The following is a 22,970-nucleotide window of genomic DNA, read 5'->3' on the forward strand; positions in this document are numbered from 1 at the left end:
TAAGGAGGTTGGCACACATTTTCTATCCCATTAACAACTCACAAATATATAGATCATACTGTTCAATGTAATTTATATATTTCTAATTGATGAGGCATGTGCATTTGAGTACCCTATGGATAGCTAAGTTGAGAAAGAGCTAAAATATTTTTTTTTATCTAAAGGTTAAATGAATCACTATTTATTAGAAATATACTCAATAGCTAAAACTTCAGAATGTTGCGTGATGATCCGAATGAGGAAGAAAGTGACTACCCATTCTGCTCTTTTCTGAGCCTTGTTCATACTAGCAAAATTGAAACGCCCTAAGATCTGTGCAAATCCAGATCTTAGTGTGTTTCACTTCCACAAGAATAAATGTGGCTCCAAAAAGAGCCGAATGCCACATGCGGCTGCCTTCTTCTGGAATGATCCGAATGTCCATGCCTATTCTGCAGACCTAGGGCCTAATCATCTAAAACTTGCAGGAACAGGGAGCACTCGCACAATAAAACCTTTTTTTCCCCCACAGCGTTATATTGAAATTATGTGATTCTTATTAACATTTAGAACCACATTTAGTTATATAAACAACTCTCAAGCTAAAAGAAAATGCATTTATAAAATATTCAATAATTTCCAAGAATATTATATGAAACTTGCTTTGGCTATATCAATTCCAAATGCAAGCAGTTAATCATAATACAATGAGCATCACAATCCATTGCTTATATTTGCAAACAGTATGTGACCACTACACATGCGTTAGGGAAGAAGGAAAGCACGCTCCGGCTTGGTACATGGGCACTCTGCAAGGTAATGATTGACAGCACCGCCTCACAGCGTAGTATGTAATATCACTATTTAAAATGCTTCCAAAGCGCATCTACTTTGCAATGTGCCACTTAAAATATTTAAGGAGGCTGAAAGAATCATTACTGTAAAAACGGAAGAATGCTAACAGACCCTTTAAAGCAACATGAAGCCCCCAAAAAATCTTTTATGATTCAGATAGAGTATACAATTTAAAAAAAAAAGACTCAAATTTACTTCTATTATCAAATGCACTTCTTTGTTGAAAAGCAGGTAGGTAGGCTCTGAAGCGTGCATGTCTCTAGAGAACTAGATAGCAGCAGTATAAGCTGCCACGTAGCGCTCCATGCATGTGCACGATACCTATCTAGGTATGCTCTTCAATAAAGAATACCATGAGAGCAAAGCAAATGTGATACATTGGAATATATTTTATTTAATTATATGCTTTTAATGCATCACAAAAGAAAAAAAAAAAGTTATATTCTCTCAATACTAATGTTTTTATTAAAAAATTAGGTAACGGACAGTGGCTCCTTAAATATATGTTTCTTATTTAGAATTCTAAAATATGAGGTCACAATCTCAGCCCTATAGACAGTGATTTTTCTATTGCTTTTGCTTGTACTCAGTGCCCAGATAACTATTTATCTCCCAGTACTAAGAAACAGAAACAAAAAAAATCACAATAGAATCAAGGTTTCTTACAAGTGGGATCAGCATTTGATTATACTTGGCCAGGTTTCTTTACAAGTATTATATTTATCACTGGGATGCTTTGATCTACATCATTCATATAATTCAGTTGTGGTGAACCTTGGCACTCCAGATATTTCAGAACTACATTTCCCATGATGCTTGACTGGACTGCACAGTGTCTAAGCATCATGGAAAATGTAGTTCTGAAATATCTGGAGTGCCAAGGTTCACCATCACTGATCTAATCCGAGTCTCTAATTCCTAACAATTGCTTATGGAAACATGCTTTATGATTTCATACAATTTTTGGAATATACTTCTATTAGTTTTTTAGTGGCATTTCCACATATACTGTGTGGGCTTTTTGCAAGAATATTGCAAAACAATTTCTATCTAACATTGAAATGCAATTTAATTTTGACCTTCTATTCCTTTAAGCAATTTGAAAAGGTCTGTCTTGGCAAAACAAAAAACATAATTTATGCTTACCTGATAAATTTATTTCTCTTGTAGTGTGTTCAGTCCACGGGTCATCCATTACTTATGGGATATATTCTCCTTCCCAACAGGAAGTTGCAAGAGGATCACCCAAGCAGAGCTGCTATATAGCTCCTCCCCTCACATGTCATATCCAGTCATTCGACCGAAACAAGACGAGAAAGGAGAAACTATAGGGTGCAGTGGTGACTGGAGTTATAATTTAAAATTTAGAACCTGCCTCAAAAAAGACAGGGTGGGCCGTGGACTGAACACACTACAAGAGAAATAAATTTATCAGGTAAGCATAAATTATGTTTTCTCTTGTTAAGTGTGTTCAGTCCACGGGTCATCCATTACTTATGGGATACCAATACCAAAGCTAAAGTACACGGATGATGGGAGGGACAAGGCAGGAACTTTAAACAGAAGGAACCACTGCCTGTAGAACCTTTCTCCCAAAAACAGCCTCCGAAGAAGCAAAAGTATCAAATTTGTAAAATTTGGAAAAAGTATGAAGTGAAGACCAAGTTGCAGCCTTGCAAATCTGTTCAACAGAGGCCTCATTCTTAAAGGCCCAAGTGGAAGCCACAGCTCTAGTGGAATGAGCTGTAATTCGTTCAGGAGGCTGCTGACCAGGCTTTTGACCTCTCCTCTGTCCAGAGTAAACGACAAACAAAGAAGAAGTTTGCCGAAAATCTTTAGTTGCCTGTAAGTAAAACTTCAGGGCACGGACTACGTCTAGATTATGCAAAAGACGTTCCTTCTTTGAAGAAGGATTAGGACATAATGATGGAACAACAATCTCTTGATTGATATTCCTGTTAGAAACAACCTTAGGTAAAAACCCAGGTTTAGTACGCAGGACTACCTTGTCTGAATGAAAGATCAGATAAGGGGAATCACAATGTAAGGCAGATAACTCAGAGACTCTTCGAGCCGAGGAAATAGCCATTAAAAACAGAACTTTCCAAGATAAAAGTTTAATATCAATGGAATGAAGGGGTTCAAACGGAACACCCTGCAGAACTTTAAGAACCAAGTTTAAGCTCCAAGGAGGAGCAACAGTTTTAAATACAGGTTTAATTCTAGCCAAAGCCTGACAAAAAGCCTGGACGTCTGGATTGTCTGCCAGACGCTTGTATAAAAGAATAGACAGAGCAGAAATCTGTCCCTTTAGTGAACTAGCGGATAAGCCCTTTTCTAAACCCTCTTGTAGAAAGGACAATATCCTAGGAATCCTAACCTTACTCCATGAGTAACTCTTGGATTCACACCAATATAAATATTTACGCCATATCTTATGGTAAATTTTTCTGGTAACAGGTTTCCGAGCCTGTATTAATGTATCAATAACCGAATCCGAAAACCCACGCTTTGATAGAATCAAGCGTTCAATTTCCAAGCAGTCAGCCTCAGAGAAATTAGGTTTGGATGGTTGAAAGGACCCTGAATTAGAAGGTCCTGCCTCAGGGGTAGAGACCATGGTGGACAGGACGACATGTCCACTAGGTCTGCATACCAGGTCCTGCGTGGCCATGCAGGCGCTATCAGAATCACAGATGCTCTCTCCTGTTTGATCCTGGCAATCAGTCGAGGTAGCAACGGAAAAGGTGGAAACACATAAGCTATGTTGAAAACCCAAGGGGCTGCTAGTGCATCTACCAGCACCGCTCCCGGGTCCCTGGACCTGGATCCGTAACAAGGAAGCTTGGCGTTCTGGCGAGATGCCATGAGATCCAGATCCGGTTTGCCCCAACGATGAATCAGTTGAGCAAATACCTCCGGGTGAAGTTCCCACTCCCCCGGATGAAAAGTCTGGCGACTTAGAAAATCCGCCTCCCAGTTCTCCACGCCTGGGATGTAGATCGCTGACAGGTGGCAAGAGTGAGACTCTGCCCAGCAAATTATCTTCGAGACTTCCAACATCGCTAGGGAACTCCTGGTTCCCCCTTGATGATTGATGTAAGCCACAGTCGTGATGTTTTCCGACTGAAATCTGATGAACCTCAGTGTTGCTAACTGAGACCAAGCTAGAAGAGTATTGAATATTGCTCTTAATTCTAGAATGTTTATTGGGAGGAGTTTCTCCTCCTGAGTCCACGATCCCTGAGCCTTCAGGGAATTCCAGACTGCTCCCCAGCCTAGTAGACTGGCATCTGTTGTTACAATCGTCCAATCTGGTCTGCGAAAGGTCATTCCTTTGGACAGATGAACCCGAGACAACCACCAGAGAAGAGAATCTATGGTCTCCTGGTCCAGATTTAGCAAAGGGGACAGATCTGAGTAATCCCCATTCCATTGACTTAGCATGCATAGTTGCAGCGGTCTGAGATGCAGGCGCGCAAATGGCACTATGTCCATTGCCGCGACCATTAAGCCGATTACTTTCATGCACTGAGCTACTGATGGGCTTGGAATGGAGTGAAGGACACGGCAAGCATTGAGAATCTTTGATAACCTGGACTCAGTCAGGTAAATCTTCATCTCTACAGAATCTATAAGAGTCCCTAGAAAAGGAACCCTTGTGAGTGGTAACAGAGAACTCTTTTCCACGTTCACTTTCCACCCATGCGACCTCAGAAATGCTAGAACTATCTCTGTATGAGACTTTGCATTTTGAAAACTTGACGCTTGTATCAGAATGTCGTCTAGGTACGGAGCCACCGCTATGCCTCGTGGTCTTAGTACCGCCAGAAGTGAGCCCAGAACCTTCGTAAAAATTCTCGGGGCCGTAGCTAACCCGAAGGGAAGAGCTACAAACTGGTAATGCCTGTCTAGAAAAGCAAACCTTAGGTACCGATAATGATCTTTGTGAATCGGTATGTGAAGGTAGGCATCCTTTAAGTCCACTGTGGTCATATATTGACCCTCTTGGATCATGGGTAGGATGGTCCGAATGGTTTCCATCTTGAACGATGGAACCCTTAGGAATTTGTTTAAGATTTTTAAGTCTAAGATTGGTCTGAATGTTCCCTCTTTTTTGGGAACCACAAACAGATTTGAGTAAAACCCTTGCCCTTGTTCCGTTCGTGGAACTGGGTGGATCACTCCTATCACTAAGAGGTCTTGTACACATTGTAGAAATGCCTCTTTCTTTACTAGGTTTGTTGATAACCTTGACAGATGAAACCTCCCTTGTGGAGGAGAAGTTTTGAAATCCAGAAGGTATCCCTGAGATGCAATCTCTAACGTTCAGGGATCCTGTACATCTCTTGCCCAAGCCTGGGCGAAGAGAGAAAGTCTGCCCCCCACTAGATCCGTCTCCGGAGAGGGGGCCCTGTCTTCATGCTGTCTTAGGGGCGGAAGTAGGCTTTCTGGCCTGCTTGCCCTTGTTCCATGACTGGTTGCCTTTCCAACCCTGTCTGTAACGAGCAGTAGTTCCTTCCTGTTTTGGAGCGGAGGAAGTTGATGCTGCTCCTGCCTTGAAGTTACGAAAGGCACGAAAATTAGACTGTTTGGCCTTTGATTTGGCCCTGTCCTGAGGAAGGGTGTGGCCCTTACCTCCCGTAATGTCAGCAATAATTTCCTTCAAGCCGGGCCCGAATAAGGTCTGCCCTTTGAAGGGAATGTTAAGTAGTTTAGACTTAGAAGTTACATCTGCTGACCAGGATTTAAGCCATAGCGCCCTAAGCGCCTGTATGGCGAATCCGGAATTTGTAGCCGTAAGTTTGGTTAAATGCACTACGGCATCTGAAACAAACGCATTAGCTAGTTTAAGCATTCTAACTTTGCTCAAAGTCTCATCCAATGGTGCTGTGCGAATCGCCTCTTCCAGAGACTCAAACCAGAATGCCGCTGCAGCCGTGACAGGCGCAATGCATGCAAGAGGCTGCAATATAAAACCTTGTTGAACAAACATTTTCTTAAGGTAACCCTCTAATTTTTTTATCCATTGGATCTGAGAAAGCACAGCTATCCTCCACCGGGATAGTGGTACGCTTGGCTAAAGTAGAAACTGCTCCCTCCACCTTAGGGACCGTCTGCCATAAGTCTCGTGTGGTGGCGTCTATAGGGAACATTTTTCTAAATATCGGAGGAGGGGAAAAAGGCACACCGGGTCTATCCCACTCCTTACTAATAATTTCTGTAAGCCTTTTTGGTATAGGAAAAACGTCAGTACACACCGGTACCGCATAGTATCTATCCAACCTACATAATTTCTCTGGGATTGCCACTGTGTCGCAATCATTCAGAGCCGCTAACACCTCCCCTAGTAACACGCGGAGGTTCTCAAGCTTAAATTTAAAATTTGAAATTTCTGAATCCGGTCTCCCCGGATCAGAACCGTCACCGACAGAATGAAGCTCACCGTCCTCATGTTCTGCAAATTGTGACGCAGTATCAGACATGGCTCTCGTGTCATCAGCTCTCTCTGTCCTTAACCCAGAGCTATCGCGCTTGCCTCTTAATTCGGGCATATTGTATAATACTTCTTTCATAACATTAGCCATATCATGTAAAGTGATTTGTAAGGGCCTTGATGTAATTGGCGCCTCAATCTTATGCATCTCCCGAGCGGGAGACGAAGGTACTGACACGTGAGGAGAGTTAGACGGCATAACTTCCCCCTCGTCGTCTGGTGATAATTTCTTTATCGGTACAGATTGACTTTTATTCAAAGTAATATCAATACAATTGGTACACATATTTCTATTGGGCTCCACATCGGCTTTTGAACACAATGAACAAGCAGATACCTCTGTATCAGACATGTCTAAACAGACTTAGCAATGAAGCTAGCAAGCTTGGAAATCACTCTCAATAAGTTTACAAGCAATTATAAAAAACACTGCAGCGCTTTTAAAAACACAGTTGAATTACAAAGAAAACTAATTCAGTTATAGACAAACAATTCTTAACGAGAAGTGTATTAATTAGCAGAGGATTGCACCCATTAGCAAAAGGATGATTAACCCCTCAATACCCAAAAACGGATATCAAATTAAGATTTAACGCTTTAATCACAGTCAAACACACTGTCACAGATCTGCTGTGACTGATTACCTCCCTCAGAAACAAATTTTGCAGACCCCTGAGCTCTCTAGAGACGTCCTGGATCAAGGAGGAAGAAACAGAAAGACTGTGCTAGAATTTTAACTGCGCAACAAGGCGCTAAAACAAGGTCCCTCCCACTCATATTACAACAGTGGGAGACCTGATATAACGGTTTCTATGCCAAAAAATACGTTAGCAATGTGGAAAAAAATCATGCCCAAAAGATTTATCACCAAAGTACCTCACAAAACGAATAACATGCCAGTAAACATTTTAAAAACAACATTTTCAATGTCATGTAAAGTTATCACTAAGCCTGCTACCAGTCGCTTCCACTGCAGATAAGGCTTAAACATTATTTCAGTATTAACAGTATTTTCTCAGTCAAATTCTAGTCCCTAGAAAAGAACTCAACTGTGCATACATTTATCAGCCTGATACCAGTCACTACTACTGCATTTAAGGCTGTACTTACATCATATGGGTAACAGCAGTATTTTCTTAGTCAATTCCATTACCAGAAAATAATGTACTGCACATACCTCATTTGCGGGGGACCCCGCATGCTATTCCCCTCTTTCTGAAGTTACCCTACTCCTCAGAATGTCGAGAACAGCCAGCGGATCTTAGTTACGTCTGCTAAGATCATAGAAAAACGCAGGCAGATTCTTCTCCAAATACTGCCTGAGATACAAAAAAACGGCACACTCCGGTGTCATTTTAAAATAACAAACTTTTGATTGAAGAATAATTAAGTAAAACTCCAACTCCTCTCGCGACCTCCTTCTTTGTTGAGGGTTGCAAGAGAATGACTGGATATGACATGTGAGGGGAGGAGCTATATAGCAGCTCTGCTTGGGTGATCCTCTTGCAACTTCCTGTTGGGAAGGAGAATATATCCCATAAGTAATGGATGGTTCTCTTCCTGTCTCTAGTTCCAAAAAAAGTTAGTAACATGTCTTATTGCTTCAGGTATTAAATATGAAAGTTCAAAATGAAATCTTTATTGATTATTGTCAAGGTGATCACTCCAAACGTTCTATAGTTTCTATAGTTGCAATATGCATATTTCTATATCCCTGTTTGTTTGTTTCTCTAGAGTTATCTTAGAATTTTTTTTTTTTAAGTTTGGCTGCATACCCTTTGGGCTTTTCACTGCAGCAAGAAAAGTTATAAATGACTCACATGGATCTCATTTTAAAGATCTGAAAGTTTGTCATTTTTATGACATTCTTTTGGTGGCTTCTTCTGAGGAACTCTCTTGCCAGATATAAGGTAATATGCAAATGATCTACTTTGTTGGGAGGAACCAGTCATGCAGAGAATGAGCAGCAAGTGGTTATCAGGTTAGTAGTAGAACAATCTGGGAATAGGCCAAGGGTCAAAAGCAGAAGATCAGTCTGAAACATTGTGTCAAATTTGAAGGCTAAAGCAGGTGCAGTGGTCAGGGTATAGTTCTGAGGCTAAGTAGCCAGTAAGTCAGAACTCAAGTAGCGTATCTTAATAGAAGGGTAAAACAGGTAGCGTAATCCAGAAACTTTGCCAAGGTCAAGATCAGGGTAATGGGCCATTAACAAAAATGCTTTGGTCGCCATACCAAAAATAACCAAGCACTGAATGTAAGTCTTAGATGGCTTTTTAACGCCTCCTATAAAGTCTTGTGGCCAAGAACAAAGCCAGAGGTCACTTCAATAAAAAGTAATAAAAGGAGCACTAACACCACACATCTCCATGACAAGAATTCAAGCCAGACGTAAGTGGTATCCAAGGAGCCATCCGCATTAATCCAATTTTATTTAATGTGGCCCTGGCTCCTGCAGCAGCAATCTTACCATCTTATGCAAGCCTGCCAATCCTGGTCCTCAGAATAGAGCAACTCATAGCATGCTGCCACAGCCGACCTTCTGTACACACAGCACGGCTCTGACCACACTGCAACATCCAGGTTCTTTTAAGGGTAGTGGTTAAGCATATGCTACCAGGATATTTTCTTAAAACCTTTAAGACTAAGGGGTCAATTTATTATTGGCCAAATTGGGCCAATTCACCCTGTTTCTGCGCAGAAACAGGAGTTAGGAATCAGCGGTCTATAGACCGCTGCTCCTAAACTCATATGCCACCTCTGAGGCACTATTCCCTGGTTAAATTCTCTGAAGATCACTTCCAGTAGGAAAGAAGACAAAGATCTCCAGAACAAGCTGCCAGTAACAACAGAAAGAGCCCCTCCATTTAGAGGACAATCAGTAGACCATGCTATGCTACCGTGAACAAAAAACACTAGGAAGGACACACCCTTCAACACCTTGCAGAAAATCCATCGGGCAACAGGCTACCAACCTGAAGCAGACACTATTACAGATTCAGGAAAACGTGTTAACTCCCAACAGTCAAACTAAGCAACAAGAGATACTGAAAATTAAAGGACTAGATCCACATACCACTTCCTACAATGTAAAAAATATACAATTGCACAGCAATGAATAACAGTAGTACAAGGTATGAAATATACTGTAATATCCTCACATAAAGAAAGGTAAATCATTGCACAGCAATATATAACAGTAGAACAGAGTTGGAATATACTGTAGTATCCTCTCTCCAATAGAAGGTAAGCCATTGCACAGAAATATGTACCAGTATTACTAGATATTAAACGTAATGTAGTATCCACTCGCAATGAGAAGTAAACTATTGATCAGCAATATATAACAGAATTACAAGATATGGAATATATTGTAGTATCCTCTCACGAAGAAGGGTGTATACCATAGCATGGAAATATAATAGGAAAAGATGATAACGCATATACTATAGCATCCTCTCACAAACAAAAGTATACAGTAATAAATGACAGCAGTATATAACAGTAATAGATAAAATATGAAATATACTGTAGCCTCCTCTCACAAGTGTATATCAACTTAAAACCAATATATCACATTAACCTTTTCAAGTAAAGGCATATTATTGCAAGTTGAAGTGAATTTTGTTAGAAAAAAAAAAAATTCAGACTAAGTCCTACTGGCCCTTTAATGTTGCAGTCTGAGGTAATCCCAAGAATGCTTTATCTGCTTGCTGCTCTATATTTCCTTGCCACCAATTCCTTCCATCATTGTAAGAATGAGCCAAACAACATTTTTATGTCACATTTGTATTCTAAAAATCATCCTAAAGGGACAGTCTACTACAGAATTTGTATTGTTTAAAAAGATAGATAATCCCTTTATTACCCATTTCTCTTGTTAAGTGTATCCAGTCCACGGATCATCCATTACTTATGGGATATTAACTCCTCCCCAACAGGAAGTGCAAGAGGATTCACCCAGCAGAGCTGCTATATAGCTCCTCCCCTAACTGCCATTACCAGTCATTCTCTTGCACCCAACGACTAGATAGGATGTGTGAGAGGACTATGGTGATTATATTTAGTTTTATACCTTCAATCAAAAGTTTGTTATTTTATAATAGCACCGGAGTGTGTTATTCCTTCTCTGGTAGAATTTGAAGAAGAATCTACCTGAGTTTTTACTATGATTTTAGCCGGCGTAGTTAAGATCATATTGCTGTTTCTCGGCCATCTGAGGAGAGGTAAACTTCAGATCAGGGGACAGCGGGCAGATTAATCTGCAAAGAGGTATGTAGCAGCTTATTATTTTCTGACAATGGAATTGATGAGAAAATTCTGCCATACCGATATAATGTAAACTCAGCCTTAAATGCAGTAGCAGCAACTGGTATCAGGCTGTCATGTATGTATATTTTACACTTCAGTATTCTGGGGAATGGCACTTGACTGGAATTATACTGTATGCATAAAACTTTAGCCTAATTTGCAGGGACTGGCAACAGGCTCTTTAATAACACTTAATTTATGTTAAACGTTTTTTGCTGGCATGTAAAATCGTTTCATTTTCTGAGGTACTGGGTGAATAAAATGTTTTGGGCATTATTTTTTCCACTTGGCAGTTGTTTTATTTAATTTATGACAGTTTACTGATCTCTCTCTCACTGTTGTGTGTGAGGGGGAGGTCAAAAAATTCAGTCAGAAGCTCATTGTATTTCCTGCATGATCCGGTTCATCTCTACAGAACTCAGGGGTCTTCAAAACTTGTTTTGAGGGAGGTAATCATTCACAGCAGAGCTGTGAGATTGTAGTTGACTGTGATAAAAAACGTTTATTTCTGTAACTTTTTTTTCTGCTATCAGGGTTAGTTATCCTTTGCTAATGGGAACAAGCCTTTGCTAAAATTGTGTTTTTTTTTTACAAAGATTTGATGCTATAACCTTTCAGTTTATTAACTTTCAACTGTCATAACTCTTTCTGTGCTTCTTATAGGCACAGTACGTTTTCATATTATAGTAAATTACTTGAAAAGTATTTCCAAGTTGCTAGTTTATTTGCTAGTGTGTTAAACATGTCTGATTCAGAGGAAGACATCTGTGCTATATGTGCTAATGCCAAAGTGGAGCCCAATAGAAATTTATGTACTAACTGTATTGATGCTACTTTAAATAAAAGTCAATCTGTACAAATTGAACACATTTCACCAAACAACGAGGGGAGAGTTATGCCGACTAACTCGCCTCACGTGTCAGTACCTGCATCTCCCGCTCGGGGGGTGCGTGATATTGTGGCACCGAGTACATCTGGGCGGCCATTACAAATCACATTACAGGATATGGCTACTGTTATGACTGAAGTTTTGGCTAAATTACCAGAACTAAGAGGTAAGCGTGATCACTCTGGGGTGAGAACAGAGTGCGCTGATAATGTTAGGGCCATGTCAGATACTGCGTCACAACTTGCAGAACATGAGGACGGAGAGCTTCATTCTGCGGCTGACGGTTCTGATCCAAACAGATTGGATTCAGATATTTCAAATTTTAAATTTAAGCTGGAAAACCTCCGTGTATTACTAGGGGAGGTGTTAGCGGCTCTGAATGATTGTAACACAGTTGCAATACCAGAAAAAATGTGTAGGTTGGATAAATATTTTGCGGTACAGTCGAGTACTGACGTTTTTCCTATACCTAAGAGACTTACTGAAATTGTTACTAAGGAGTGGGATAGACCCGGTGTGCCGTTCTCACCCCCTCCGATATTTAGAAAGATGTTTCCAATAGACACCACCACACGGGACTTATGGCAAACGATCCCTAAGGTGGAGGGAGCAGTTTCTACTTTAGCTAAGCGTACCACTATCCCGGTGGAGGATAGCTGTGCCTTTTCAGATCCAATGGATAAAAAGTTAGAGGGTTACCTTAAGAAAATGTTTGTTCAACAAGGTTTTATATTGCAACCCCTTGCATGCATTGCGCCTGTCACGGCTGCAGCAGCATTTTGGTTTGAGTCTCTGGAAGGGACACTTGAATCAGCTCCATTAGATGAGATTACACACAGGCTTAAAGCTCTTAAGTTAGCTAACTCATTTATTTCAGATGCCGTAGTACATTTAACTAAGCTTACGGCTAAGAATTCCGGATTCGCCATTCAGGCGCGCAGAGCACTGTGGCTAAATCCTGGTCAGCTGACGTTACTTCTAAGTCTAAATTACTTAATATACCTTTCAAAGGGCAGACCTTATTCGGGCCCGGATTGAAAGAAATTATCGCTGACATTACAGGAGGTAAAGGCCATGCCCTGCCTCAAGACAGAGCCAAACCTAAGGCTAGACAATCTAATTTTCGTTCCTTTCGGAATTTCAAAGCAGGAGCAGCATCAACTTCCTCTGCTCCAAAACAAGAAGGATCTGTTGCTCGCTACAGACAAGGCTGGAGACCTAACCAGTCCTGGAACTAGGGCAAGCAGGCCAGGAAACCTGCTGGTGCCCCTAAAACAGCATGAATTGAGGGCCCCCGATCCGGGAACGGATCTAGTGGGGGGCAGACTTTCTCTCTTCGCCCAGGCTTGGGCAAGAGATGTCCAGGATCCCTGGGCGCTAGAGATAATATCTCAGGGATACCTTCTGGACTTCAAATACTCTCCCCCAAGAGAGAGATTTCATCTGTCAAGGTTGTCAACAAACCAAATAAAGAAAGAGGCGTTTCTACGCTGCGTACAAGAGCTTTTATTAATGGGAGTAATCCATCCAGTTCCACGGTCGGAACAGGGACAAGGGTTTTACTCAAATCTGTTTGTGGTTCCCAAAAAAGAGGGAACTTTCAGGCCAATCCTGGATTTAAAGATCCTAAACAAATTCCTAAGAGTTCCATCGTTCAAAATGGAGACTATTCGGACAATTTTACCCATGATCCAAAAGGGTCAGTACATGACCACAGTGGATTTAAAGGATGCTTACCTTCACATACCGATTCACAAAGATCATTACCGGTATCTAAGGTTTGCCTTTCTAGACAGGCATTACCAGTTTGTAGCTCTTCCATTCGGATTGGCTACGGCTCCGAGAATCTTCACAAAGGTTCTGGGTGCTCTTCTGGCAGTACTAAGACCGCGAGGAATTGCGGTAGCTCCGTACCTAGACGACATTCTGATACAAGCTTCAAGCTTTCAAACTGCCAAGTCTCATACAGAGTTAGTACTGGCATTTCTAAGGTTGCATGGATGGAAGGTGAACGAAAAGAAGAGTTCTCTCTTTCCACTCACAAGAGTTCCCTTCTTGGGGACTCTTATAGATTCTGTAGAAATGAAGATTTACCTGACAGAAGACAGGTTAACAAAGCTTCAAAATGCATGCCGTGTCCTTCATTCCATTCAACACCCGTCAGTAGCTCAATGCATGGAGGTGATCGGCTTAATGGTAGCAGCAATGGACATAGTACCCTTTGCACGCCTACATCTCAGACCGCTGCAATTGTGCATGCTAAGTCAGTGGAATGGGGATTACTCAGACTTGTCCCCTACTCTGAATCTGGATCAAGAGACCAGAAATTCTCTTCTATGGTGGCTTTCTCGGCCACATCTGTCCAGGGGGATGCCATTCAGCAGGCCGGACTGGACAATTGTAACAACAGACGCCAGCCTACTAGGTTGGGGCGCTGTCTGGAATTCTCTGAAGGCTCAGGGACAATGGAATCAGGAGGAGAGTCTCCTACCAATAAACATTCTGGAATTGAGAGCAGTTCTCAATGCCCTTCTGGCTTGGCCCCAGTTAACAACTCGGGGGTTCATCAGGTTTCAGTCGGACAACATCATGACTGTAGCTTACATCAACCATCAGGGAGGGACAAGAAGCTCCCTAGCAATGATGGAAGTATCAAAGATAATTCGCTGGGCAGAGTCTCACTCTTGCCACCTGTCAGCAATCCACATCCCGGGAGTGGAGAACTGGGAGGCGGATTTCTTAAGTCGTCAGACTTTTCATCCGGGGGAGTGAGAACTTCATCCGGAGGTCTTTGCCCAAATACTTCAACGTTGGGGCAAACCAGTGATAGATCTCATGGCGTCTCGACAGAACGCCAAGCTTCCTCGTTACGGGTCCAGATCCAGGGATCCGGGAGCGATTCTGATAATGCTTTGAGAGCACCTTGGACCTTCGGGATGGCTTATGTGTTTCCACCCTTCCCGATGCTTCCTCGATTGATTGCCAGAATCAAACAGGAGAGAGCATCAGTGATTCTAATAGCGCCTGCATGGCCACGCAGGACTTGGTATGCAGATCTAGTGGACATGTCATCCTGTCCACCTTGGTCGCTACCTCTGAAACAGGACCTTCTGATCCAGGGTCCCTTCAAACATCAAAATCTAATTTCTCTGAAGCTGACTGCTTGGAAATTGAACGCTTGATTTTATCAAAACGTGGTTTTTCTGAGTCAGTTATTGATACCTTAATACAGGCTAGGAAGCCTGTTACCAGAAAGATTTACCATAAGATATGGCGCAAATACTTATATTGGTGCGAATCCAAGAGTTACTCATGGAGTAAGGTTAGGATTCCGAGGATATTGTCTTTTCTACAAGAAGGTTTAGAAAAGGGTTTATCCGCTAGTTCCTTAAAGGGACAGATTTCAGCTCTGTCCATTCTTTTACACAAACGTCTGTCAGAAGTTCCGGACGTTCAAGCTTTTTGTCAGGCTTTAGCTAGGATCAAGCCTGTGTTTAAAACTGTTGCTCCACCATGGAGTTTGAACTTAGTTCTTAATGTTTTACAGGGGGTTCCGTTTGAACCCCTTCATTCCATTGATATCAAGTTGTTATCTTGGAAAGTTCTGTTTTTAATGGCGATTTCCTCGGCTCGAAGAGTCTCTGAGTTATCTGCCTTACATTGTGATTCTCCTTATCTGATTTTTCATTCAGACAAGGTAGTTCTGCGTACTAAACCTGGGTTCCTACCAAAGGTGGTCACTAACAGGAATATCAATCAAGAGATTGTGGTTCCATCTTTGTGTCCTAATCCTTCTTCGAAAAAGGAACGTCTGCTACACAATCTAGATGTAGTCCGTGCCCTGAAATTTTATCTACAGGCAACTAAGGATTTTCGACAAACGTCTTCCCTGTTTGTCGTTTATTCTGGTCAGAGGAGAGGTCAAAAAGCTTCGGCTACCTCTCTCTCCTTTTGGCTTCGTAGCATAATACGGTTAGCCTATGAGACTGCTGGACAGCAGCCTCCTGAAAGAATTACAGCACATTCTACTAGAGCTGTGGCTTCCACTTGGGCCTTTAAGAATGAGGCTTCTGTTGAACAGATTTGCAAGGCTGCAACTTGGTCTTCTCTTCATACTTTTTCCAAATTTTCCAAATTTGACACTTTTGCTTCTTCGGAGGCTGTTTTTGGGAGAAAGGTTCTTCAGGCAGTGGTTCCTTCCGTATAAAGAGCCTGCCTGTCCCTCCCGTCATCCGTGTACTTTAGCTTTGGTATTGGTATCCCATAAGTAATGGATGATCCGTGGACTGGATACACTTAACAAGAGAAAACATAATTTATGCTTACCTGATAAATTTTTTTCTCTTGTAGTGTATCCAGTCCACGGCCCGCCCTGTCACTTTAAGGCAGGTAATTTTTCCATTAAACTACAGTCACCACTGCACCCTATGGTTTTCCTTTCTCTGCATGTTTTCGGTCGAATGACTGGTAATGGCAGTTAGGGGAGGAGCTATATAGCAGCTCTGCTGGGTGAATCCTCTTGCACTTCCTGTTGGGGAGGAGTTAATATCCCATAAGTAATGGATGATCCGTGGACTGGATACACTACAAGAGAAATAAATTTATCAGGTAAGCATAAATTATGTTTTTCCAGTTTTGCATAACCAACACGGTTATATTAATACACGTTTTACCTCTGTGATTACTTTGTATCTAAGCCTCTGCAGACTGCCCCCTTTTATCAATTATTTTAACCGACTTGCATTTAAGCCAATCAGTGTTGACAATATGATACACATGAACTAGTGCGGTCTAGCTGTGAAAAACTGTCAAAATGTACTGACATCAGAGGTGGCGTTCAAGGGCTTAGGGATTATAGAAAGCATGAGCCTACCTAGGTTTAGCTTTTAACAAAGAATAGCAAGAGTACAAATTTGATTACAAAAGTAAAAGGAACGTAGTTTAAAATTGCATGTACTATCTGAACCATGAAAGTTTAATTTGAACTAGACTGTCCCTTTAAATAATTGGAATACAAATTCACAATATCACATGGATAAGCACTCACTGGACTTCAGATAACAGAAAGCATTTACATTCTGGAGTAGCTGAGAAGGGGCATGCTGCTCTGAATTATCAGTGAAGCCCAGTGAGTGCTTATCCTTGTGATATTTAAAAATCTGTTGTGGGTCTTATGTAGAAAGCAAACTGGTAGTTTTTGGGAAAAAAAATATATATATATGAGAGAGCAAAGAGAGGTGAGAGAGCGAGACTTAACTGATAAATTAATATTCTCATGGTGGTGAGAGTCCAAGAACCATTACACCTGGGAATTACTCTTTACCACTAGGAGGCGGCAAAATAGTCCCAAAACCCAAGAACTCTATAAAACCCCTCCCACCTCACACATACCTCAGTCTAACACACAGTGATGCAAAGTGCAGTAAGAAATCAGAATGAGAGACATAAAAAGAGCAGTAAAAAATGTGCATAAAAAACATAAGGGTGGAGATTCGTGGACTCCATAAAAGAAATACATTTAGGTTTTCTTTCTTACAGGTGGTGAGAGTCCACGATCCACTACTCCTGGGAACTAATACCCAAGCTGTGGAGTCCAAGAGTAATATCATAAAGGGATGGATTTAAAAACATTTTGTCACTGAGAAATTAAATCCACAACCCCAATATATATATATATTTTAATGCACATAAAATAAATCAAATAGGCAAAAAAAAAAAAAAAAAATCATAGTGAGACAGCTGCCTGATAACCTTCCTACCAAAGGCTGCTTTAGAAGAAGCAAATGCATTAAAATTGTAGAATTTTGTAAAAGTATGCAAAGAAGACCAAGTAGCTGCCTTGCAGATCTGGTCAACTGAAGCCTTATTCTTGAAAGCCTAAGAAGTGGCAACTGACCTAGTAGAATGAGCAGTAATCCGTTGCGGTGTAGGCTGACCTGTCTCCATATAAGCCTTGTGAATCAAACGTTTCAACCAAATGGCCAAAGAAACATTGACCTTTCCTAGGACCAGAAAAATGAACAAACTAAAAGTTTGTCTAAAGTCATTAGTAACATTAATGTAATATTTTAACCACTTCCAGTGGAGGCAAAGTAAAGACTGAGGTATGTGTGAGGGGTTTAATGGGGAGCTTGTGGTTTGGGAATCTTTGCATCTTCCTAGTGGTAGAGAAGAGTAATTCCCAGTAGTAATGGATCGTGGACTCTTACCACCTGTATGAAAGAAATATATATACATACACAGAGAAAGAGAATCAAACTCTCAGAGATGAACACCAGGTCAATAGCTTGTTCTATGGTGATTTACCAACTGGTGCAGCTTCTCTTAGGCCAATAATGCTTTTCACAGAGAAGAACTTTCTTGTAGTATATCTATCTAATCCCACCTGACAAGGTCAGTCCAGCCCCAAAATACCAGGCTATCCCTCTCTTAACAAGGAACATGGCAACACAGGATGATCGTTTCGGCCTTCATTGGGCCTCGTCAGTGAGGTGCAGCCCCATTCCTTATTAACGCATCCTGCAAGATTGTCTGTGCTCCACTTGTAATCTAGCCCTATATGTATAAAATATTAGAAGGAAAAAAAAACACAGTTACAATAAAGTAGGCATGTGCATTTGTTTTTGGACAAATGCACATTCGTCACGAAAATTGGACTTTTCTAATTAATCCACCAAATAAAATTAAAGAAAAAAAATACTGACAAAATAAATAATTGTATATTTCTCTTGTTAAGTGTATCCAGTCCATGGATCATCCATTACTTGTGGGATATTCCCCTTCCCAACAGGAAGTTGCAAAAGGATCACCCACAGCAGAGCTGCTATATAGCTCCTCCCCTCACTGCCATATCCAGTCATTCTCTTGCAACTCTCAACAAAGATGGACGTAGTAAGAGTAGAGTGGTGTATTATAGTTAGTTTTTTAACTTCAATCAAAAGTTTGTTATTTTTAAATGGTACCGGAGTGTACTGTTTCATCTCAGGCAGCATTAGAAGAAGAATCTGCCTGTGATTTCTATGATCTTAGCAGAAGTAACTAAGATCCATTGCTATTCTCACATATTCTGAGGAGTGAGGTAACTTCAGAGAGGGAATGGCGTGCAGGTTTTCCTGCAATAAGGTATGTGCAGTTAATATTTTTCTAGGGATGGAATTTGCTAGAAAATGCTGCTGATACCGGATTAATGTAAATAAAGCCTTAAATGCAGTGATAGCGACTGGTATCAGGCTTATTAATAGAGATACATACTCTTATAAAAGTGTAATATAAAACGTTTGCTGGCATGTTTAATCGTTTTTATATATGTTTGGTGACAAAACTTATTGGGGCCTAGTTTTTTTCCACATGGCTGGTTTGATTTTTGCCTAGAAACAGTTCCTGAGGCTTTCCACTGTTGCAATATGAGTGGGAAGGGCCTATTTTAGTGCTTTTCTGTGTAGCTAAAAATACTGACAGAGACATTCAGCTTCTTCCTGCATGATCCAGGACATCTCTGAAGGGCTCAAAAGGCTTCAAAGTCGTGTTTGAGGAGGGTAACAATCACAGTAGACTGTGGCAGTTGTTGTGACTGTGTTTAAAAAACGTTTTTGTCATTTATGTTTTTGTTATTAAGGGGTTAATCATCCATTTGCAAGTGGGTGCAATGCTCTGCTGACTTGTTACATACACTGTAAAAATTTTGTTAGTGTAACTGCCTTTTTTCACTGTTATTTCAAATTTTGTCAAAATTTGTTTCTCTTAAAGGCACAGTAACGTTTTTTATATTGCTTGTTAACTTGCTTTAAAGTGTTTTCCAAGCTTGCTAGTCTCATTGCTAGTCTGTACAAACATGTCTGAAACAGAGGATACTTGTTCATTATGTTTAAAAGCCATGGTGGGGCCCCATAGGAGAATGTGTACTAAATGTATTGATTTCACCTTAAACAGTAAAGATCAGTCTTTAAAAGAATTGTCACCAGAGGGGTCTGTCGAGGGGGAAGTTATGCCGACTAACTCTCCCCACGTGTCGGACCCTTCGCCTCCCGCTCAAGGGACGCACGCTAATATGGCGCCAAGTACATCAGGGACGCCCATATCGATTACTTTGCAGGACATGGCTGCAATCATGAATAATACCCTGTCAGAGGTATTATCCAGATTGCCTGAATTGAGAGGCAAGCGCGATAGCTCTGGGGTTAGACGAGATACAGAGCGCGTAGATGCTGTAAGAGCCATGTCTGATACTGCATCACAATATGCAGAACCTGAGGACGGAGAGCTTCAGTCTGTGGGTGACGTCTCTGAATCGGGGAGATCTGATTCAGAGATTTCTAATTTTAAATTTAAGCTTGAGAACCTCCGTGTATTGCTAGGGGAGTTATTAGCTGCTCTGAATGACTGTGACAATTGCAGTGCCAGAGAAATTGTGTAGGCTGGATAAATACTATGCAGTGCCAGTGAGTACTGATGTTTTTCCAATACCTAAAAGGCTTACAGAAATTATTAGTAAGGAGTGGGATAGGCCCGGTATGCCCCTTTCCCCACCTCCTATATTTAGAAAAATGTTTCCAATAGATGCCACTACACAGGACTTATGGCAGACTGTCCCTAAGGTGGAGGGAACAGTTTCTACTTTAGCAAAGCGTACCACTATCCCGGTTGAGGACAGTTGTGCTTTTTCAGATCCAATGGATAAAAAATTAGAGGGTTACCTTAAGAAAATGTTTATTCAACAAGGTTTTATTTTACAGCCCCTTGCATGCATTGCGCCTGTCACTGCTGCGGCAGCATTCTGGTTTGAGGCCCTGGAAGAGGCCATCCATACAGCTCCATTGACTGAAATTGTTGACAAGCTTAGAACTCTTAAGCTAGCTAACTCATTTGTTTCTGATGCCATTGTTCATTTGACTAAACTAACGGCTAAGAATTCCGCTATGGCTCAAATCCTGGTCAGCTGATGTGACTTCGAAGTCTAAATTGCTTAATATTCCTTTCAAGGGGCAGACCTTATTCGGGCCTGGTTTGAAAGAAATTATTGCTGACATTACTGGAGGTAAGGGTCATACCCTTCCTCAGGACAGGGCCAAATCAAAGGCCAAACAGTCTAATTTTCGTGCCTTTCGAAATTTCAAGGCAGGTGCAGTATCAACTTCCTCTGCTTCAAAACAAGAGGGAACTTTTGCTCAATCCAAGCAGGCCTGGAAACCTAACCAGTCCTGGAACAAGGGCAAGCAGGCCAGAAAGCCTGCTGCTGCCTCTAAGACAGCATGAAGGAGCGGCCCCCCTATCCGACAACGGATCTAGTAGGGGGCAGACTCTCTCTCTTCGCCCAGGCGTGGGCAAGAGATGTTCAGGATCCCTGGGCGTTGGAGATCATATCTCAGGAATATCTTCTAGACTTCAAAGCTTCTCCTCCACAAGGGAGATTTCACCTTTCAAGATTATCTGCAAACCAGATAAAGAAAGAGGCATTCCTAAGCTGCGTACAAGATCTCCTTGTAATGGGAGTGATCCATCCAGTTCCGCGGACGGAACAAGGACAGGGGTTTTATTCAAATCTGTTTGTGGTTCCCAAAAAAGAGGGAACCTTCAGACCAATTTTGGATTTAAAGATCCTAAACAAATTCCTCAGAGTTCCGTCATTCAAGATGGAAACTATTCGAACCATTTTACCCATGATCCAAGAGGGTCAGTACATGACCACAGTGGACTTAAAGGATGCCTACCTTCACTTTCCGATTCACAAGAATCATCATCAGTTCCTCAGGTTTGCCTTTCTAGACAGGCATTACCAATTTGTAGCTCTTCCATTCGGGTTGGCTACAGCCCCAAGAATTTTTACAAAGGTTCTGGGCTCACTTCTGGCAGTCCTAAGACCGCGAGGCATAACGGTGGCTCCTTACCTGGACGATATCCTGATACAGGCGTCAAGCTTTCAAATTGACAAATCTCATACAGAGATAGTTCTGGCATTCCTGAGGTCGCATGGGTGGAAAGTGAACGAATAAAAGAGTTCTCTATCTCCTCTCACAAGGGTTTCCTTCCTAGGGACTCTAATAGATTCTGTAGAAATGAAAATTTACCTGACGGAGTCCAGGTTATAAAAACTTCTAAATGCTTGCAGTGTTCTTCACTCCATTCCGCGCCCCATGGTGGCTCAGTGCATGGAAGTAATCGGCTTAATGGTAGCGGCGATGGACATGGTGCCATTCGCGCGCCTGCATCTCAGACCGCTGCAATTATGCATGCTCAGTCAGTGGAATGGGGATTACACAGATTTGTCCCCTATACTAAATCTGGATCAGGAAACCAGAGATTCTCTTCTCTGGTGGTTATCTCGGGCCCATCTGTCCAAGGGTATGACCTTTCGCAGACCAGATTGGACAATTGTAACAACAGATGCCAGCCTTCTAGGTTGGGGTGCAGTCTGGAACTCCCTGAAGGCTCAGGGTTCATGGACTCAGGAGGAGAAACTCCTCCCAATAAATATTCTGGAGTTAAGAGCAATATTCAATGCTCTTCTGGCTTGGCCTCAGCTAGCAACACTGAGGTTCATCAGATTTCAGTCGGACAACATCACGACTGTGGCTTACATCAACCATCAAGGGGGAACCAGGAGTTCCCTAGCGATGTCAGAAGTCTCCAAGATATTTCGCTGGGCAGAGACTCACTCTTGCCACCTGTCAGTGATCCATATCCCAGGTGTAGAGAACTGAGAGGCGGATTTTCTAAGTCGTCAGACTTTTCATCCGGGGGAATGGGAACTCCATCCAGAGGTGTTTGCTCAATTGGTTCTCCGTTGGGGCAAACCAGAATTGGATCTCATGGCGTCTCGCCAGAACGCCAAGCTTCCTTGTTACGGATCCAGGTCCAGGGACCCAGAAGCGGCACTGATAGATGCTCTAGCAGCGCCTTGGTTCTTCAACCTGGCTTATATGTTTCCACCGTTTCCTCTGCTCCCTCGTCTGATTGCCAAAATCAAACAGGAAAGAGCATCAGTGATATTGATAGCGCCTGCGTGGCCATGCAGGACCTGGTATGCAGACCTAGTGGACATGTCATCCTTTCCACCATGGACTCTGCCTCTGAGACAAGACCTTCTAATACAAGGTCCTTTCAATCATTCGAATCTACTTTCTCTGAGACTGACTGCATGGAGATTGAACGCTTGATTCTATCAAAGTGTGGCTTCTCTGAGTCAGTCATTGATACCTTAATACAGGCACGAAAGCCTGTCACCAGGAAAATTTACCACAAGATATGGCGTAAATATCTTCATTGGTGTGAATCCAAGAATTACTCATGGAGTACGGTTAGGATTCCTAGGATATTGTCCTTCCTCCAAGAGGGTTTGGACAAAGGATTATCAGCTAGTTCTTTAAAGGGACAGATTTCTGCTCTGTCTATTCTTTTACACAAGCGTCTGGCAGAAGTTCCAGACGTTCAGGCATTTTGTCAGGC

The sequence above is a fragment of the Bombina bombina genome, chromosome 2 (genome assembly GCF_027579735.1).
Source record: "Bombina bombina isolate aBomBom1 chromosome 2, aBomBom1.pri, whole genome shotgun sequence".
In the NCBI taxonomy this organism is placed as follows: Eukaryota; Metazoa; Chordata; class Amphibia; order Anura; family Bombinatoridae; genus Bombina; species Bombina bombina.